This window comes from Drosophila sulfurigaster, chromosome 2R, assembly GCF_023558435.1.
Source record: "Drosophila sulfurigaster albostrigata strain 15112-1811.04 chromosome 2R, ASM2355843v2, whole genome shotgun sequence".
NCBI lineage: Eukaryota > Metazoa > Arthropoda > Insecta > Diptera > Drosophilidae > Drosophila > Drosophila sulfurigaster.
Window position 1 is genome coordinate 21,100,708 of NC_084882.1, and position 19,086 is coordinate 21,119,793.

At 38.8% G+C, this 19,086-nt stretch overlaps 1 protein-coding gene across 1 annotated transcript in view; it reads left to right on the forward strand.

Moving 5' to 3' along the window:
- Nucleotides 1-486: 486 nt before the first annotated feature.
- Nucleotides 487-19,086, forward strand: part of LOC133838976 (cadherin-87A) — a 54,617-nt gene continuing 36,017 nt past the window's right edge. Inside the window, exons 1-2 of the mRNA XM_062270250.1 lie at nucleotides 487-728; nucleotides 1,779-2,107. The gene's annotated coding sequence lies outside the window, so the exon portion shown is untranslated. The remainder of the gene's footprint in view (nucleotides 729-1,778; nucleotides 2,108-19,086) is intronic.

Below are 19,086 nucleotides of genomic sequence, written 5' to 3' on the forward strand. Positions count from 1 at the left end.
TCGCCATCTAGTGCCCTTGTCAAGAAACATAAAAAATACCCCCAAAGAGATGCCATATATTTTATAAGACTAATTCAGCTGTTTAGTAAGCTTCAGGAGCGGAGCTTGGCTAATTGAAATATTTAAAATAGTGCGACCGTAGGCAATGTTTCTAAAGTCAAGCTTGAAAAATACTTAAAAGCTTTTATGATACTCTTTAGTATGTGTTATTGCGTTTATAAGTCAATACGAAGTAATTTATATTTAAAATTTGAATTATTTTTAATATGTCTTTAAAACTCCTCATGACTTGTTAGCAAGCAACATAAACTTAAATGCAACACACTGTTACTTAGCAGAACAATTAAAACAATTCCCTAACCTTAACATAAATGAGACAGCTGTTTTCCAATAATGTTAAACTCAAAATGTAATGTTAGAGTTTGTGAAATGATTTCTGCTAAGTTGGCAGCCTGGTCACCTGTTGAACACCTGTTATTAGTTTATCGTCTTCATTGGTCGCGTGCGGGTGTGTCGCGGCCGTCGATTTGAATTGCGTCGGCGGCATTGTTTATAAAAATCTGTTCACCAAGAAGCGTTCCGTCGCGTGTGCTTTGATTGTGTTCAAAATAAGAATTTCGTGCGCGAGTGTGTATTTTGAAATGCCGCTACGTCTAAATTGCAACTAATTAAAAAAGCATGAATACTGAGAAGAACGCATACAATGTTAAAATCGTGCAATAGCAAAGGTAAAAAAAGAAAAGGCAAAAGCAAAGCAACAACGAAGAAAGAAGTAGACAAGTGGAAGTTCTAAAGCGGTACATGTAGCATTAGCGTCGGTAGCAGCAGCAGAGAAGCAGCGCAGCAGGCGGCGGCGTAGGCTGTAAAAATAGTTGTTTGGCTGGTTTTTGTTTGTGCATGAGGCTGCGTATCTGTTTGTAGATGTGTACATGTGTTCGTGTAAGTGTGTGTGTGTTTGAAGCAACAATTTAATTGCAGACTAAAACAGTTCAATTACACACTACAGCAAATATATAATTTGATTTGAATTGCGTTTACTATTGGGTGCGTAATTAAATTTTTCAGCAGCAAATGCAATTGAGCTCGGCAAACAACAAATAAATGCACAAACAGAAAAATCACACACATACAAGCACATAGAAAGAGAAACACGCCAAGCAACAATTACAATAAAACGGTCAGTCAGTCAGCATGTGGTCAGAAGCTGTAGAAGACGAAACACGGGCGGGGAACATAAATGGCGTAATCGTAATCTTTTTGCCCTCATTTTAATGATTTAATTAAAAGCGCAAATTGCAGCCCAGAAATTCAATTTAGCCGATAGCCTTTAGTTCTTGTTGTGTGGGTGCTTACGAAGAAGAAGAATATGACAGCGACTGCGACGTTGACATTGAGGTAGCAGAGGCCATGGCGTCGCATAGCATCGCTGCTTTACTAATTTGCTGACTAGTTGCTGAGCTACGACTGCGGTTCCGCGCTGCATACGTGCGTCGCGTGCCTTTATTATTTATGTTACGTTGTTTTTCGTTTTGTCGCGTCACATAAAAGGTTAAATCTTTTTTCATTTATGTGCTTTATTAAGCTTTATTAAATTAATAATAAAATAAATAAATTTGATCACATTATCGCGCGCATATTTTGTTATTCGTTGTTGCTGTTGGTCTCGCTTGCTGTACGTGCAAAAGTGCAAAAATGAATGATTTAATTGTTGAAATTTCTGTGGTTGCCTATGATTGTGTGTGTATTTTGCCCTTCAGTCAATGTAGTTTATATTGCAGCAAAAGAAACAAGTGACGGACTGCAAGGAGAGGCGCACTAAACGCAAAACGCAAAATAAGTGCGAGCGTCACCTTTTTCACCTCCGCCGCCCTACCCAACTAAAGCAGCAACAATTACGCCGTCGCCGGCATTGCCACAACGGTAAAACGAGCAAAACAACACTATAAACTACAAACAAAAAAACCAAAACAACACAGCGAAAGAGAGAGAGAGAGGAAAAAGCGCAACGGCCACATTCCAAGCGACAGAGGCCCCCAAAGCTTAGGTCAGCCTGCCAGCAGCTGCTGTCTCGCTCGCACTTTCGCTCGGTTGCAGCATCTCAGAGTGGGTAAGTCAACTACATCAACGTCAATTTTGTGCTGCCACGTCTTCCTCTTCTTCTTGCTCTTTTTGCAGTTATTTACTTCTTCTCAGTTCGTCTTCTTTAGCCTATTGTTGTTTCTGTTATGTTACACGCCGCCTGCCAGGCCATGTGAAAAGATTTTTGCGTAGAAATTACATACACATATTGTTTCATTTTCCCATCTTTGCTTTTCTGTTGTTTCGTATTTTTGAGTTATACCCTGTAGTAGTGATTGACAGGGTATACTATGGATTGGAATATCACATTTGGATACAAATAGTTGAGTCGTTATGTGGGTATCTTGTAGTTGATCAACCTCAACTGCAGCGTTTTCACTTATTTTTTGTGGCGTTTTTGTTTATGGGTTTTCGCCGTCATTTGACATTGTTACCTTTTTTACCTTACCTGGCAAGAGAGCTTCCCTTCCGTCCCCCTCGTTCCCACAGGGTGTTGCTTTCTGATCATCAAAGCAGTAAAAAACATTCATGCCGGGCTGCCGCCTCAATTATGTTAATTATGAATTGGTATTGGCCCTAATGTAATAAAGACTGTAACTTGGCCAAGTAAGTGTGCTTTTGGGTAAATGGGAGCACCCTATGGATACGTGTGCGGGTAGCACGGTTACCAAGTTACTAAGATTGCCAAGGCAATTGGCACACATGTTGCATACCTAATTGGCAAGAAGCGAAACCTAATTTCGTCTCTTAATAGGGCATCGTTTAATCTTAAATTTGCAAATTCAATTACTGTACATTCGCCCTTTTAGGCAAATCACATTTTAAAACCCTTCCCCGAATAAAATCTCACAGTTGTGGGCTTACTCAGCATTGAAGTTAAATAGATTATATCATGCATTCGAATCTTTTTCTATTATGTTTGTGATTGCAAAGTGTGAAATCACTTCAAAAGTTTACCAAGGCCTTTTCATTTTCATTTTTATACTTGCTGTTAATAATTTTTTATTTTTGGTTTTTTTTTCTGATGATCTTTTAGTAGCTAATGAACTTAATTGAGAGAGATAGAAAGACGCCGATCTATGGCATTGAACTTGGTCATTGTTAACTTTTCATTCATTTTGTAAATTTATAATTGTTATTGACATAATGATGGGTTGAAGATGTAATTGTATTGCTTTCAAATTAAAATGTAATTAATTAAGTAATTTGTTTGTTTATAAACGAATAGTATGGCAAATAAATCAGGTTAGACGAGCGACTATTTAACACATATTCGATAAAATGACTCTTTTATAAAACAACTGCTGCATATATGTATTATCAGTTATTTTTGTAGTTTTAAGATGACATCATTTAATTTAATATGAATCACACCATGTATTTTGTATTCCCGTTTGCTTATATAAAGCTGAATTGATATTTTAATTCTGTTGTGACGACAAAAGATTATTTCTGCTTCAACTTCATTTTATATTTATTGACTAAATTTGTTAGTAATCATTTGTTAAAGCCCTGCTAAATCAGTCCAAAGCACTTTTAGAGCTTATCTAAAACAAATACATGAGCATTGTGCGCAGTTTTCTCTTGTTTTATCCACCTACAACTGAGCGGCGTTAAAACGATTGAAAAAGTCACTTTCAATAGTTTCCAAAGCATTATTTGGATATAATTTATTGCAAAACTACAATAGATATAGGTAGATGCCCCACTCTGCTATTCCCCGTTGGGTCGGAGCTCTATTTTACTCAGTGAAGAATTTCGTAATTTTGGAAAACAACAACAAACAACAATGGGAAAATTGCGAGTGGCGATGGCGTTGTAAGACTCTAACAGGCAACAAAAATAACAATGATAACAACAGCAACAGCAAAAACAACAACAACAATAACAATAATAAACGACGCGACGGTGGCAGCGGCGGCTTTTGGGGAACCGCCTTCTTAACAATGGAAAATCTCGAAAAAGCCGTCGTCGGAACTGCGTCCAAACAGCGTTGCACAGTTGTTGCGAGCCGGAAGATATTTCAGACAAGCTTGCAACACGGCATGTTTCCACGGGAGGCAGAGGGGAATGAGGTGAATTGTGGTTCCGAACGTGCCTCCATGTTTAGACAGAAACAAGTTTTATAGTTTTTTACGCTGGCCCGCTGGCCAGTTAGTCCATCGGTCTCACAGCTGCTCGTGTTGTTGTTCTTTTGCCGAACCGGGCCTAAGCAGCGCACAGTAAGAGCAAAAGCCAGCAAAAGCACCATCGTCAGCGGCAGCGCCATCGCTGGCACCAGTTTCAGACCAGTCGAGGCCACTCCACGCCAGCTCCCCACCCAATGCATTTTGTGACGGGCGCTGTTGTAGTTTTGAACTAGTTGCGGCGTATCAAATCAAGTCTAACCACGAACCGACCCTCGAAACCGTTTCGTTGCCCCCTCTCATCATCCTTGTCGTAGCGTTGCTTGTCGCACTTTTGGGTACTTTTGCACAGTTTGAAAATTAACTGGTTGTTTTGCTTGTCAGCTGCTGTATGCTGAGTCTTAGTTGCCTCACGTTCACGTTCCATCTCCCCAATTGCCCCACGTCCAAGCACAAGCACAACACACAAAAAACCCTCTTCCCATTCATTTTGTATTGTTCGATGGCGCCTAGACAAGTTTATGTAAAAAGCCGAAATGCGCTTAAAGTTTTCGGCCGCCCCGTCTGGGATTGCCGCAAAGTTCTGGCCACCGGGGCATCTCTGGCGGATTACGACTGGCCAACAGAAACCAGTCAGGCAGCCAACTAACGAATAAGCGTAAAGGCGAAGAAGATAGCTTGCCAGCCTCGCAGCCAGTCAGCCATTCAGTCAGTCAGTCAGTCAGGCAGTCAGCTAGTCGGCCAGCCAAGCATTCAGCCGCGACCGGAAGGAAGTTTATTTTGTGCAACTTAACGCTTTTCTTTTGGTCCGAGCGTGTGTCTGGCCCCAAACCCCAATATAATTGTGCCGGCAAAACGGGTTCAAAGAAAACAGTTTTTGGAACAGGGCTAACAGACAGACAAGGCTCGCTTGAATAGTGGTTTTTGGCTTAGGCATGTTGTTAAGATCCTCGCCTATAATATAAACCTTTATGCAAATAAGCATTTCTTTGAATGCAAAATAAGTTGTGCCAATTTAAATTCGTATTTGAAAACTATACAATTAGACTGAATGTTCTACATGTTTAAAGAGTGGCTGGGAAAAAATTAAAATCCATTTGCTCTTTGAGTTAAATGCAATCCTTGTTTTCATGCCTAAAGATTATAAAAATAAACAAAAAATCTTCTTTGAGTGAATTTTAAAGAAGTAAAGAGATGTACTATATTTATGGTTGACACTATACGAATTTATGTTATTCCATTTTTATTTCTATGTTTGTTTTTCAATTTTTAATTGTATTTTTATGGTTGACAACGAATTTATTTTACTGTTATGAAATTCTACAAATTCAATGTGGTTAATATTATATACAAATGTACACAACAATAAAACGATCTAATCTTAGGATACTTTGTTAGCTTAGAGCGATTTTTAATCTTTCACTTTTTTGCAATAAACATATATAAAACATGGATCTCCCTATTCCTGAATCTATTTAGCTTATTATGGAGCTGTGCAGAGCAGGTTCACTTGCAACATCCATCGTATGTTGCGGTGTTTGCTAGTGGGTGTGTACTGTTTGGATGTATGTGTGTACGTGCAAGGACTGCCACATTTTTAGAGCTTCTATGTAAAAGGACTCTGATACGGCATGAGTTTAGGTGGCTACAAGATTGAAATGTTTACTTTGGAGAAACTTGGCAGCCCTTTTTATAAATTGATACATTTTTAGCGTTAATTTATTGTAGTTTATCATTCATTTATTTTATTAAAAAATTCTTTATACAAAAACAATATACTACATAACTCTAAGAATGCTTAAATTGTTCTACTCGAACTGTGTTGCTTTAATTATTCGTTGGCTCTATCATCCACATGTATTTGCACTCTACTTGCCAGTCTCTCACTCTGCTTATCGGTTTTCTCTCTCTTCAATAGATGGTTTCCATTACGAGTATCTGCATCTCATGGCACACAAATCAACACACCACAATCTACAAACTACACATACAAGTATATGCACTCTTTAGGTTTTGTTGTTTTCGGTTTGTCCACTGTTTGGCAATTGTTTTGCAAGATTTTCGCCTTTCCTTACGCTGCGATTCGCCAGTATCAAATGTTTAATGGCCAAAACTGGCAACAGCTCGCAGGGATTGGCGGGTGGCGGGTGGCAGCAGTGGGGGTGTGCGTGTCTGGGCAGTGGGGGCGGCAACACAAATTGCCGGCAGGGCATCAGCTGCACACACTAAATTTTTAATCAAGCATCTAGCAACCCGTATCTGTATCCATATCCAGCAGCCAGTAGTCAGCTTGCAGCAGCTGTGATTCCGCCAGAGGAGCTGCTTCTGCTGCTGCTGATGATGATGATGCTGCCTCTGCTGCTGCTGCTGTTGCTGTTGCTGCTGCCTCTGTCGCTGCCGTTGCCGTTGCCGCTGCCGTTGCAAGCGCAAAAAATGCAATCAACGTCAAATGCGCTTCGAAACTTTGCGCAAAATAATAGAAAAGCCATTAATTTCGCTTCTCGTCGAAGAAGATGCCATGCGAAGAACGCAGAGGAAGCCATCCGAAGGGGTGGGGGAGGTGGCAAGGCGCTTAGCGAACTTGGGCGTGGCACATGGTCAGCAAAAGGGAAAGTGTGCTCAAGTAATTTTTTAATTATGCGCATAATGTGCAGAAAGTTTGATGCGAACTACACTAATCCGATTATTGGCTGACTTGAATAAGAATCACATCCACATCCTGCATATTCAGTGCAAAAGCAAAGGCAGCAATCTCCATTTTCGTTAATCCGCTTTCAGCAGTCGCATTAATGCCACTTCGGGTAATGTTAACTAAACTGTATTATAGTGAAATAAAAAAACCGTAGTGCATAATGCTAAGTCCATTGCCATTTGTCGCTGACAAATTTGGACTTTGGCAAATAATAGCCTCAACTTACACTATGCAACAGCTGCCTGGCTCTTCTCTACCCTATAGTTAGTCACTGTAGTTACCAACTTAATGGTAATTATGAAACGGTACTTAAATACTAAATTATGTACATAAATTTTACTTAAGTTGCGAGTTGAATTGGAATTCTTGCAATAACAAAAGCTCCCACGAGCTTGTGTACGTTTTAATGGGAAGTTGTTGCAATTAGTTAAAGATATTCTTTATTATAGCATTGATAATGTAATATTGCAGAGAATGCGTTCTCAGTGTATAATTATTTCAAGACTGTTTTTTCTCTGACTTCTCTAATATTAAAGTAAGGGAATTAAAAAAAAATGTTATCTAACTTTAATAAAAAATATGTTCTTAAACAAGTGTTGCGCAGTTTATACCCTTCCTTCAGCTGATCCACTGGGTATTTACAATCAACTTTTTCGGTTGCCCATGAGGCGAAGCTCAACCATTATCGTCGTGCTTATGCCCGAAAATTGCAAAAGTTCTGCGTCGCTCTAAAACCACTTTTCATTCGTAACAACCGCTAATTTCACTTAGTGGTATGCCAACATGTCGCATCAGTTGGGACTCACACATCCACAGAGGGACGATAAGTTTTTAACTAAATTTGTAGTTGAAAAAACGTGTCGAATAGTTAAAGTTAATACGGTATTTCGTTTCATGTCAAATTTAAGCGCAAACTTAAATTAGGATTTAATTTAATGAAAATGGGCAATTTCTTTGTGACTTATTTGATTTGCATCTACTCAAGGTATCTGTAAACATAATTTCCAACTTATAATTGCCTATTTTACACAAGTGTAAAAAATAACGAACAGCAAGAAATATGAAAACTCGGTGGGTTGACGATTTATTTTTTATTTATAACTGACAACGTGGTCGAGTAGGGGACAAGGGTTTGGTTAGTTGACCGCTGGCTTCTGTTGAAAAGTTTAACCGGCGAGCAGTAATACAATAAACAACTTTACTTTTTTTTTCTGTTGTTGCTGTTGTTCTTGTTGTTTAAATTGTTGTTGGACTGCATTAAACTTGTCAAATGAAGTCGCTTTTGAAGTTAGATTGCTTGCAACAAGGGCGTGACATGACCAGAGCCAATGCTTGGGGCCAGTATTTGAACTGTCCCCTGGTCCCCATGCATGAGTTTCTCCTTCGTTCTCGCTGTCTCTCATTCTCTCTTGCTCTCTCCCTCTCTTTCTCTCTATATACCTATAGATTAGTCAAATGCTCTGTGATGTTTTCCTGGTAAATACTGTTGAAAAGTATTTATAATTACACGCCAGGGGCGTAGACACACTGAATATGTTGAGTGTTGACCATGGATAATGTTTGGACAGTGCCTACGGCTAATTTACCATAATCTGTGAGGTCACAATAAAAAATGAAATTGAAAAACAAAAAAGATTATTTATTTTATGTGTGGGACACTTATCAAATTCTTCAAAAGGGAATTCGCGCCAACTTTAATTCTTGTTAAATTTCTATTTATAAAATATATTCCGAGATCAGTGATATGAAATCTGTTATTTAATCATTTAAATAATCTGTTTTCAATTAGAGTTCAATCATTCCCTAGAATGTAAATGCCTTAAACTTTGCCTCGAAACGTGTTTCATCTAGATTCATAGATAAGATGAAATGTTTCCCTAAACTTTAACTGTGAACTTGTGCAACAACCCTCTACATGCAAATGTATGTATGAACACCGTTCTGACCTGCTTCTGGGGGACGAAGGATCCACTAAACACCATCATATTTAAGCCCCGACGGTGTCTAACAAAGCAATTAGATCCACGGATAGGCCAACACCAACAGCAACACCGTTGAGTTTGAGTTTGTTAAGTAAACGGCGCTGAGCCCCGCCGAATAGTCCCGGAGGGCAGCAAATTCATTAGGCAGGCGGCATACAAACAAGGAGCGCATCCTGCGTAGGCATTTCTCCACTTGGTGTTTGTTGTTGCTGGTAACCAACTTATGGGTCACTTGCTCCAAGAAATTTCTAAAGTTTGCGCCATAGACATCAGCTTGTTCATGTTGTAGTTGAAGTTTCCTGTCTGCCTGTTAGGACTGAGATGCGCTGAGTTGAGGCGCAGCGTCGAGTAGACTAGAGTTGACTTGTGCCTGGTCTTGGGTCCGTGGTGAAGTGGAGGCGACTAATGAGCACGGCGCGTCGTCCTCGCACAATGCGTATAATTAAAAGCCGTCCAAGGTGTAAACTAGCAAATTGTTTGATCCCATTCACTCAGCTAACCATTCGCTCAACTTGAATGAAGGCTAACAGGCAGCTAGCTCCTTTGCCATCCTCCTGATATGCTTTTCACTTTTGTAATTCACAATTTTCCGTGTCCTTTTTTTTCACGCTCACGGTGCTTGCTCAGCATAATATTGTTAAACTTTTCTTGTGCTCAGCACTTTTTGCACTTTTTTTGTATTTTTTCCTTCTGTTAGCCATGTTTTGCCTGGCGGGCACTTTTTAGTCGACGAGTTGCTCCAGTTACCAGTAACCTGATCGCAGAAACTCTCAAATCCGGATATTCTTAGCATGTCGAATTTGACATGCGCTTCAAAAAAGTGCTGAGCAGTTTATGTTTAATGGTAATCCTGTTGTAATGTCTGCAAGAACCTGGAAAGAACAAACTTGTAAGTGCCTCTGAAATCTGAACTGTTGATAAACAATGTTATAACATTGCTAAAAATATCACAAACAAATTTTTGCCTCAAAAGTAATAAGAGTTAAGTAGTTATAAATTGCCACATTAACTTAAATAGACAACCTGAAATGTCAGAATTTAAAGTGCGATAAATTACGTTTTAATGATTCGTAAATCCACAATTGATTACTCTAATAGACAACAAATGTTCTCAGATTGAAGACAAATTACTCTTAAGCGAGAATTTGCAGCTTGATTTGCGTACTCAAGGATTTTGGACTACCCTTCTTTGCCCTATGTAATAGCACACCTTGTGTACACTTTGCACACTGGATGGCTAATTGGATATGCTCTCAAGCATGTCTGTGTTCTGCTTTGCAGTGCTAATCAGCAGGATAATGTTTCCTTGTCGTTAAACTGCAAAGCGGGTCTACTGACTGCTGATGATGATGACTACTCTGTTGCCGTTACTGTGACTGTTGCATTTCAGAGGCCTAATTAAAAGTTGTGTCAAAGTATTTGGCTGGTGGAAGGCAGCCCCCAGGTGGATACGCTGACTGTTGGTGTGGCAACCCCATTTGCATCAACTTTCTATAGCACCACTTTCACTGGATGTCCCAAAGAATACTTATTCTTGTTCTGCATTAGCATCGCTTGCGAAACCCGTTTGTGGCTTTGGTGACCAGTCACCATCTTGCAATCTGTCTCTTCTCTTTTCTAGATCATCTTACTCTTTCGCTCACGCTGCTCGTGCTGCTTTTTATGGTAATGAGCTGAGAGAGAAAAAGAAGACGAAGAGAGGCGTTTGATTATTGCTTCTGCTGCTGCTGTTAACCACAAAAGCAAATAAAACAGTTGACTGACATTGGGCCATCAGTTTCTTGTCTCCGTTTTCATATTTCTTTCGTTTCAATTGACCTTATTCGCAGGTGTCTACACATTCTTCAGCATTCTATGCCTGACTTGGCATTATCATCGCAATACCCGCATGTACATGTATTTATATAAAATAGAACCCTCTTATGTATTCAGCGAAGTAAAAGCAATTGCAGATTTCAACAACATACATATATTTATTTTTTCATCTACTTTTACTTCAGCTCGATGCATCTAAAGTATTTCAATTCATGTAAATGACAGCCAAGTTCGGTTGCTTTGCATCGCATGTCCAAATTATATAGCAAGCATACACTTCTCCCATACATACGAGTACATGAGTTAACAAGTAGGGGGAGGCGAAAGGGGGTTATGCTGTAACTGGGCACGTTGCATGCAACAGCAAAAATATAGAGTATCTTTTTTACAGATGTCTTTTTTTTGATTTTATATTGATTTGGTACATTTTTTTACACTAGAACATTTAGGGGAATGAAATAATAGAAGGACAACAACAAGCTGCGTACAAGGCATCATTTAACAAGTATTTAGAGTCACTCAATTTCATGGTCATATTTTGTTGTTATTTTTAATATACGCACAACTATTGATTTTATTTATGCATAGCATACCCTAGAAAATATGCAAGTAGAGTATACCTTCGTTAATTCTCTGGAGTGATAGAAATTTGTTGTTATTTATTCGTTTTATGAAATATATATTTTTTAATCTCCTGAATTAACTATCTCAATAAATAGTTTAAATATTTGGTTTGGTTCTACTTTATATAAGTTCTAGAACTTATGTCTTGAATTGAAGGGTATTTTATGGTTTACCATTCGTTGATCCATCTTTCACTCGCAGTGTTAAATGTTGCACGCATTGATGACGAATGACCACGGAAAATGATGAATGTTTAATGGGCCAATGGGACAGGGAACATGTTGTGGGATAAATGTGTCCGGGCAGTGACAGAAGAGCGGTTGATGTGAATAATAAAGCATCACATCACATGTGTGTGTATGAATGTCAGCGTGTGTTGGTTCGTTTTCAACAAAAATATGAATTGTAAAATAGTGACGTATTTGCTGGGTGTTCTATTATGATTTATGTTTAACGACTTTTCGCTGCCATTCGTAAAAAATATGAAAATGCAGATTGATTTGACCATGGAGAGCTGACGATAAACATGATGCACTGAAATCTGGGATACCCTTGAAATTAGTTTGATTTAAACAATATGAATATTATATACTAAATCATCAATGCTTGTTGCTTTCATATATTAAAATAAATGGCAAAGTAAAGTAATCTTATAAAGAAAACATGAGATTCATTTTCAAATTAAAAATAATCTTGGCATTCGAAATCAGATGCAGCAATTAAGGATTGTATCAACCTCTATGAAAATTTATGAATAATTATTGCACAACTTCAAAATATTTCTCAGATGAAAATATAAATATTTCTGGTGATTACGGCTTTTGCACTTTCATTGGCAGCCCATAGACCTACATACGAATGTGTGTGTATATATATATGAATATATAGTGTACACAGACTATTGCAAATATGCGCTCATAAATATCACACGCACATACAAAAGCAAAAACTCACTACGAGTATGTGAACTTCATTGAGCGCCAGTTAATGGTTGAAGCCGAGAAATTGAGTGGTGTCTGTGAGGGGGAGGAGCAGGGCGTCTGTGTGTTTTTCTCTTTATTTTTTCCACAGACAGACGCAAACTGAGGAAAAGCGACAACGTCGTAGTCGTCGTCGTCGTCGTCGTCGACGCTGTCGTATCTGTCGAATGATGTCATGTTCGCTCAATGTCTTTTTTTCTTTCTCACTCTCCCTCAGTGACGCCCTTTCCCATTCTTTCACTTAGTGTCTGCCTCCTGTTGCTGTTTTTTGTCTATTTCCTTAAGCCAACAGTTGGGTGGCGTTGGGACATTTATAAATCAGTTACCAAGGCGCTGATGCTGCAATAAAAGGTGCGATTTATCATAATAGCAAAGGGAGAGGAAACAAACCAAGTGGGGCAAGAAGACTGAAGCTGAGCTTCTGCATTTTCTCCAGAGACCATCATTCGATTCATAGCAATTCCCCAGCATTGCAGTGTACATTTATACATTTCGCAATGCTCCTTATACGCAATGTCTGCCGTGAATCCATCGAATTCATTTTTGCCATTTTCCGCATTTTTCACAAATCTGTTTTGCGCGCAGACACACACACACATAGACACACACACTCAAAGGAAGAGAGAAACACACTTCCACATTGTGGAGATATATCGTCAGTATGTGAAGTTATCTGAGGCAGCCGCCAGTCGCCAGTTCATATTGATTACAACAAATTTTCCGTCGCCGTTTTGTCGTTGAAGTTGTCGTCATTGGTAAGCTGGTGCTGCTGCTTGAGCTGGAGGTGAAGCTCAATTGGAAAAATCATGCTACATGTAACTGATATTTAGTTTTTCTTGTTGAATTTTTTTTTTTGACTTGCTATTTGCAGTGATTATGTCATTCAATAGGGGGATTGTCAGACTTTTTAAAGGTGAAGTAATGATCGCTAGAGTTGCCAAAGATGTTTGTCTATAAAATGAAAATTATGTTTCCCAATAAAATGCTTTGTTATACCAACAATCAAAAGCCTGCAAGGTATCTTAATATCGTTAAAGCTATATAACAGTGTTTTTCAATATTTCAGATGCATTTTAATATTCACTTTAATTGCAAAATAAAGTGTCATTAGTTTATTATGTTTCTTTTTTATTATAAAAAGCAATTGTTTCCACAAGCTTGGCATTTTTATCATCACGTTAGCATCTCTAATCGAAGTCTGTCTACAGTTGTAGTTTTACATTCATCGTGTATTGCTTCTTCTGGTTTCTAAATGCGCAGATTTCTTTTTGCCTTTTGCACTTTTTGTACTTTTGCTTCACTATGGTGAGCCACCTTCTACTATATAGTAAGTCTACCCAACCAATGCCCCTCCCCCCTCAACAGAAACCGTTCAACTCGCTTGACATTTAGTGCCGGCTGCTGATTTTGCTTCCCGCATTCCCGCTTCCCGTTCTGTTACTCTTCAGCTTCAGGCTGAATCTTTAGCACAGACGTCTCTGACTCTGACTCTGACTTGAACTGGCTGTTGGCTCTTGGCTGTTGGGATGTTGGTTGGGTTGTGTGTTGTCTGTTGTTCGGCTGCTGGCTGCTGTTGCTGCCTTGATGGTTGGAATTTCGTTGAACCGGTTTATGTATGTGGTTTTCAGTTGTTGCTATTGTTGCTGCTGACTGGCGTCTGGTAACTGGCTCCACCAAAATATTCGTACACTCATACGTTTCTCTCTCTCACTCTCTCTCTCTGGGTGAGTGTGTGGGTAAGTGTGTGTAAAAGTGCTTTGTGCGGGGCTTGGCTAACCGACTGGCCAAGCCGCACAAATAAACATGGACACATTCAGAGACAGAGGAAAGAACAGACGGACAGACGGACGCAGAAATCGCGCATATTTGTCGTTGCGGATTATTTCATAGCAGAATTCTACGCTCCAACTCTGAATACAGTAAATCCATGTGTGTGAGAGTGTGTGCCTGTGTATGTGTTTGTGGCTTGTTTGTTGTGATAGTTGTTGCTGTTGTTCCAGCTGTATGGCTGTCCGTCTGTCTGCTGTTGCATAGCTTTTGCCATCTTTGGCTTTTTCGCTGTTAATTTACATAGCAAACATTTTTTCTTTCGTTTTACATTTTTTTGCGCATTTCCAATTCCCGTAGATTATGGATTTGTGAATTGAATATGCGAATGTACTATAGAATATTGATTGAAGTTTTAGTGGTAATCTTAGTAAATACTATACAAAGTACTATTTGCTTAACAGTAGCAAATAATACACATGAGTTGTCAAACGATATACAAATCCAATGTTTCGCTTCCGAAGCAAATTAAATTACAAGATGATGTGTTGCAATGCTTTAAAATAACATTTATGTATGTATATCTGCTCTGCCATTTGTTTTGCTTATCTTTGATGATGATTGCCTTTGTGATATTTCAGTTTCAATATGACTTGATTAACCGCATTGTAAATTAACAAGAGACAATTGTCGACATTGGGCAGATATCAAAAACAATGCACCACGAAGAGATAATCGAACTGTCACCGCATGAATATTAACCACATTTCGCATATTTGCCTCAGTGCATTAAGTGGCCATCGGCTAGGGTGGCACAATGTTTAAAGTGACGACAAGAGGCCCGGCAAAATGTGAGTTCAGTGATGGCCGATAGCCCAGAGAGCTCTATCAGAGCATCAGATGCATTTGCCATCATGTTTGTATACGCTGTAAAAGTAGACGAGAGCAAAGCGGGCATGTTGAATTTATGAAATAGATGTAGAATTATACTCTAATACTGAACTTAATATCTTCAGCAAATATACAAATTGTCTACGGGGTAACTGATATGTAGTTGAATCGCTCCCCTATTTTGCATGGTTTTCATCATTATCAATTTGCATAGAAATTCGTGCCAATAATGTGTGTGTCATATGTATGTGTATGGTAATATTCGTGTGAGTTTGGACGTGTGCAGTTATTTAGAAGTTTGACAGACTTCAAAAACGAATCGCATTTAGCTATTTTGCTGGTTGCAAGCAGAATTTCATTTTGGTTCTCAATTTGTGGCATGCAACTACGGAGGGTTTTGCACCAGAATTATTTGATTTAAAATCTTTATAAGCTGATTATAAACGCTTTTGCGGCAAGTCTTTAAACACTTTATGAAATAAACTAAGCTAAATGTGTCAAAATAAGATGAAAGTTCATAAATTGAAATTAGAAATATGCTTTGTATTAAATTTTATACCATGCAATTCTTAACAATTGTGAAGAAACCACACTTGAATAATTCATCTGCAAGAATAACACACACAAACACAAACAATAAATTATTAAAATGTTAGCTTAGTTTTGGGTAAAACTTGTGTAAAATTGCATTTGAATAATTATGAATAATTGTTGTGGTCATGACAGAGAGCTTACGGTAGAACTTTTCAACGACTTTCGGGATGCCACATAATTTATGCATTTATAAACTTTTGATTTATTTAATTTATTCACCTTTCGAGCAGAACTTCCTGCATAAATTTCAATAAGTAATGACTACTAAATACACACATAAATATAAATCTCAAGCGGGGTAATAACAATTTGTACGAGCGAAATGTCAAATGACAATTTTCTACTTCATCAATGAACCGTAATTGTCATTAATTGTGTTTGCTGCTTTTGCATAACAAATGCGGGGTGGTGGCAAAGTACAATTTAAACATAAATTTAGCAATTGCTCGACATTTGCGATAGAGAGAGAGAAAGAGAAAGAGAAAGAGAGAGACTTGAAAGTTTGGCAGCAACTTTTTTGGCATAATATATTTGTATTGTGTAAAATGTTCAAGGTTGAATAAGTTTTGTATTTATTGTGTGTGCAATTTGAATGGAAATTAAACAGCAAACAGCAGCAGACGGCAATAGCAGCAATGAATGGCGCAAATAAACATTTCAACGACAGCAACAACAACAACAACAACAACACTACCATGTACTCTACTGAATTTGTTGCCTCTTGGCCAAAATCAAATTGCCAAATTACGGCCGCTGTTACGACAGCCTGCCTGTAAACTTTGTTTTCTGTTTGTGCTGTGTGGCACAGCAAATGAATAATTTGCCATTATAGATAAACGAAATCAATGTCCCTCCAACCCCAAAACTGATGGCCACAGAACTGCGCTGAACTGAACCAAACTGAACTTAACTTGTCCAAAATGGCAACATCTGCAACATTGCTGGAGCCACCTCTGGGTAACTCACTGTGTGTGGAGCAACTGTTGTGGGGCCAACTTGTTATTGAATTAAAGTGACTTGATTTACGGCGAGTTTCGGTCAAAAGCTCTTAATAGCATTTGCTGGCGGGACTGCTAGCTATTTGCTGCTGTTCACCACCCTGAATTGTCGGCTTGTTTAGCGGCCCGAAAATGGGTTCGGTTATGGTCAACGGGTCGTATTCGCAATAATATCACGCATACGCCTTGTTGATAATTCTGATAAACGACAAGTGCAATAAGTGTCTGTTGTGTGTCCGCTTTTGTTAACCTCTCTTGTTTATTTTAACATTTCAATTAGTCGATTTAACCATTGCATTATAGAATACGCAAATATTGTCTCTTTAACTTTTTGTTGTTGCCTTCAAGTTGTTGTGTGTCTTTAAGTTTGTGGCATGTAGCGGACATTAATGGGAATATTTAAAAAGCACACATCGTACATTTAATTGCCAGTGTAGTGTAGCTCAGTGTTGTTCTCATTATTGTTGATGCTGTCGTCGCTCTACTATGGCTAATTGTGCTGTGCTGACGCTAAGCCACTAACTGAACCACCCAAAATGACGACAGATAACGTTAATAATTTATGCATGTTGTGTGTTGCAAGTAGGTACGCACGCACGCCCACCCACAGATACAGATAGTTGCCATGATTAGCCACGCCCACACACACAGATATATACACACAGAGACACACACACAACACGCCCCAATGCTCAACATGGCCGCATATAATTTAATTAAAATGAAATCTCGCACGGGCGCTGAACTGCAAACTGCGAATGCAAATTATTATTAATTACAGCAGAGCGACGACAGCAGAGCAACAAACGACGACAAATGTTTATATGAGACATATGCATACACGAGTGTATGTGAGCGTGTGTAGTCTAGTGTGAGTTGTGTGGTGTGTGAACTGGGTGTGTGTGTAATGGATGTGTGTAAGCCCGAAGTCATAATGTCGCCAGCTGTCGCCAGTTCATTGCAACAGAGCAAGCTGTAGGTGATATGTCCATTTCTTGTTTGTTTCTCATGTTTGTTTGCTTGACTCCTTGTCTCTGTCCCTCTTTCTGTACGTCTGCTTGTGTCTACATGTATGTACTTGCTAAACGATATTAAAAGAATTTCAAGTACATTTCTCTTACGACCCTTGGCCCTTACGAGCTGTTTGTCTGTCCATTAGCATGGCTTCGCTGTCTTCCGTCGCTACTATGCCATTTTTCACCTGCTCGCCACATGTTTGCTAACTGTAACCAAAATAAAACTGAAAATTAACTCGCTATAATGACACTCCAGTGGCTCTCAATCAATTAACATTTAACTGACAATGTAAATTAGTTGGTCGTTTTCCATTTAATTAGCCCAAATTGAATTTAAAAATGAAAATTGAAATTGTCCAATTATTTGAAACTAATTGCAAATTGCAAAATAAAATTTAAACAATACTAAATAAATATATCTATATATTATTTCTGGCTACTAATCAATTTTAATTAAAGCTAATGAGGTTTTTGATCTAATAAAGATTCGTTTTAGTTGGAATGCGAATGAGCAACTAATTTATTGTAATGCATACGTAGCTTTGCTTTTCTGATTCTACAATGTTTGGTAAACGCATTCGATGCCTTTACCTGCAAATGAAACTCCAATCGCTGTGCTGACAGCAAAGAGGAAACGCTAAGCTTACTTAATGCTTGAATAGTTGTGTGTAAAGTAGGAACTTTGCGAATTTCTTGGATAAAATGTCAACTCTACAAAATGCAAAACACATCGAAATATTTGCGAAAATGAAATCTGCAATGACTGTGACGCATTTAACTGTCAGTTTGTCTTAGTCAAAGGCACCAAAAGGATATATTCGAGGTAATGCTAGTTGTATTTGTATGTAAGTGTGTGTGTGGGCCCTAACGCTCACCGTGCTCACTTTTAGTCTATCTGTCTCGCTCTGGCAATAAAAAAGCAAACGAGCCAACGACGAGCAACACAAAACGCAACGCGCGTAAAATAAACAAATTTCCGCAGACGACACTCAACTATGCAAACAGTAATTGGAGCAGCTTTTATGCGCGATCCGAGGAGCAGCAAGAAGCAGCTGTCAGTTGGAGATGAAGGTGCAGATGATGGTGAATATATGTGGTGGTGAAGGAGTGAGAGGAGGAGGGGGAGGTGATGGCGGTTTCCTGCCACACAGGTAGATAGACAGCAGTGTAAACGATGGCAAACCATGGCCAAAAACCAAACTGAAGCTCAAATTCACCGAAAATGATACTCACACCCGGCATACCTTCAGCCTGTCATCCTCGCAGCCAGGACTCGCAGGATACGTGTAACGGAAGACGAAGCAAACAGACACTCTTTTACGTACATCGAGAGAAAAAGAGTGAAAGACACGAGAAATTGTTTCTGCAAATGCAATATTGTAATGCCTGTAATGTTGGTAATGGTATTAATGTATGCATATGTTTCAGACAGGATGCAACAGCAACAGCAACATCAATAGCAAAAGCAGCACGAGACAGGCAGGCGAAGACAGCATTTTGTATGCGGAAAATTATACGGGAA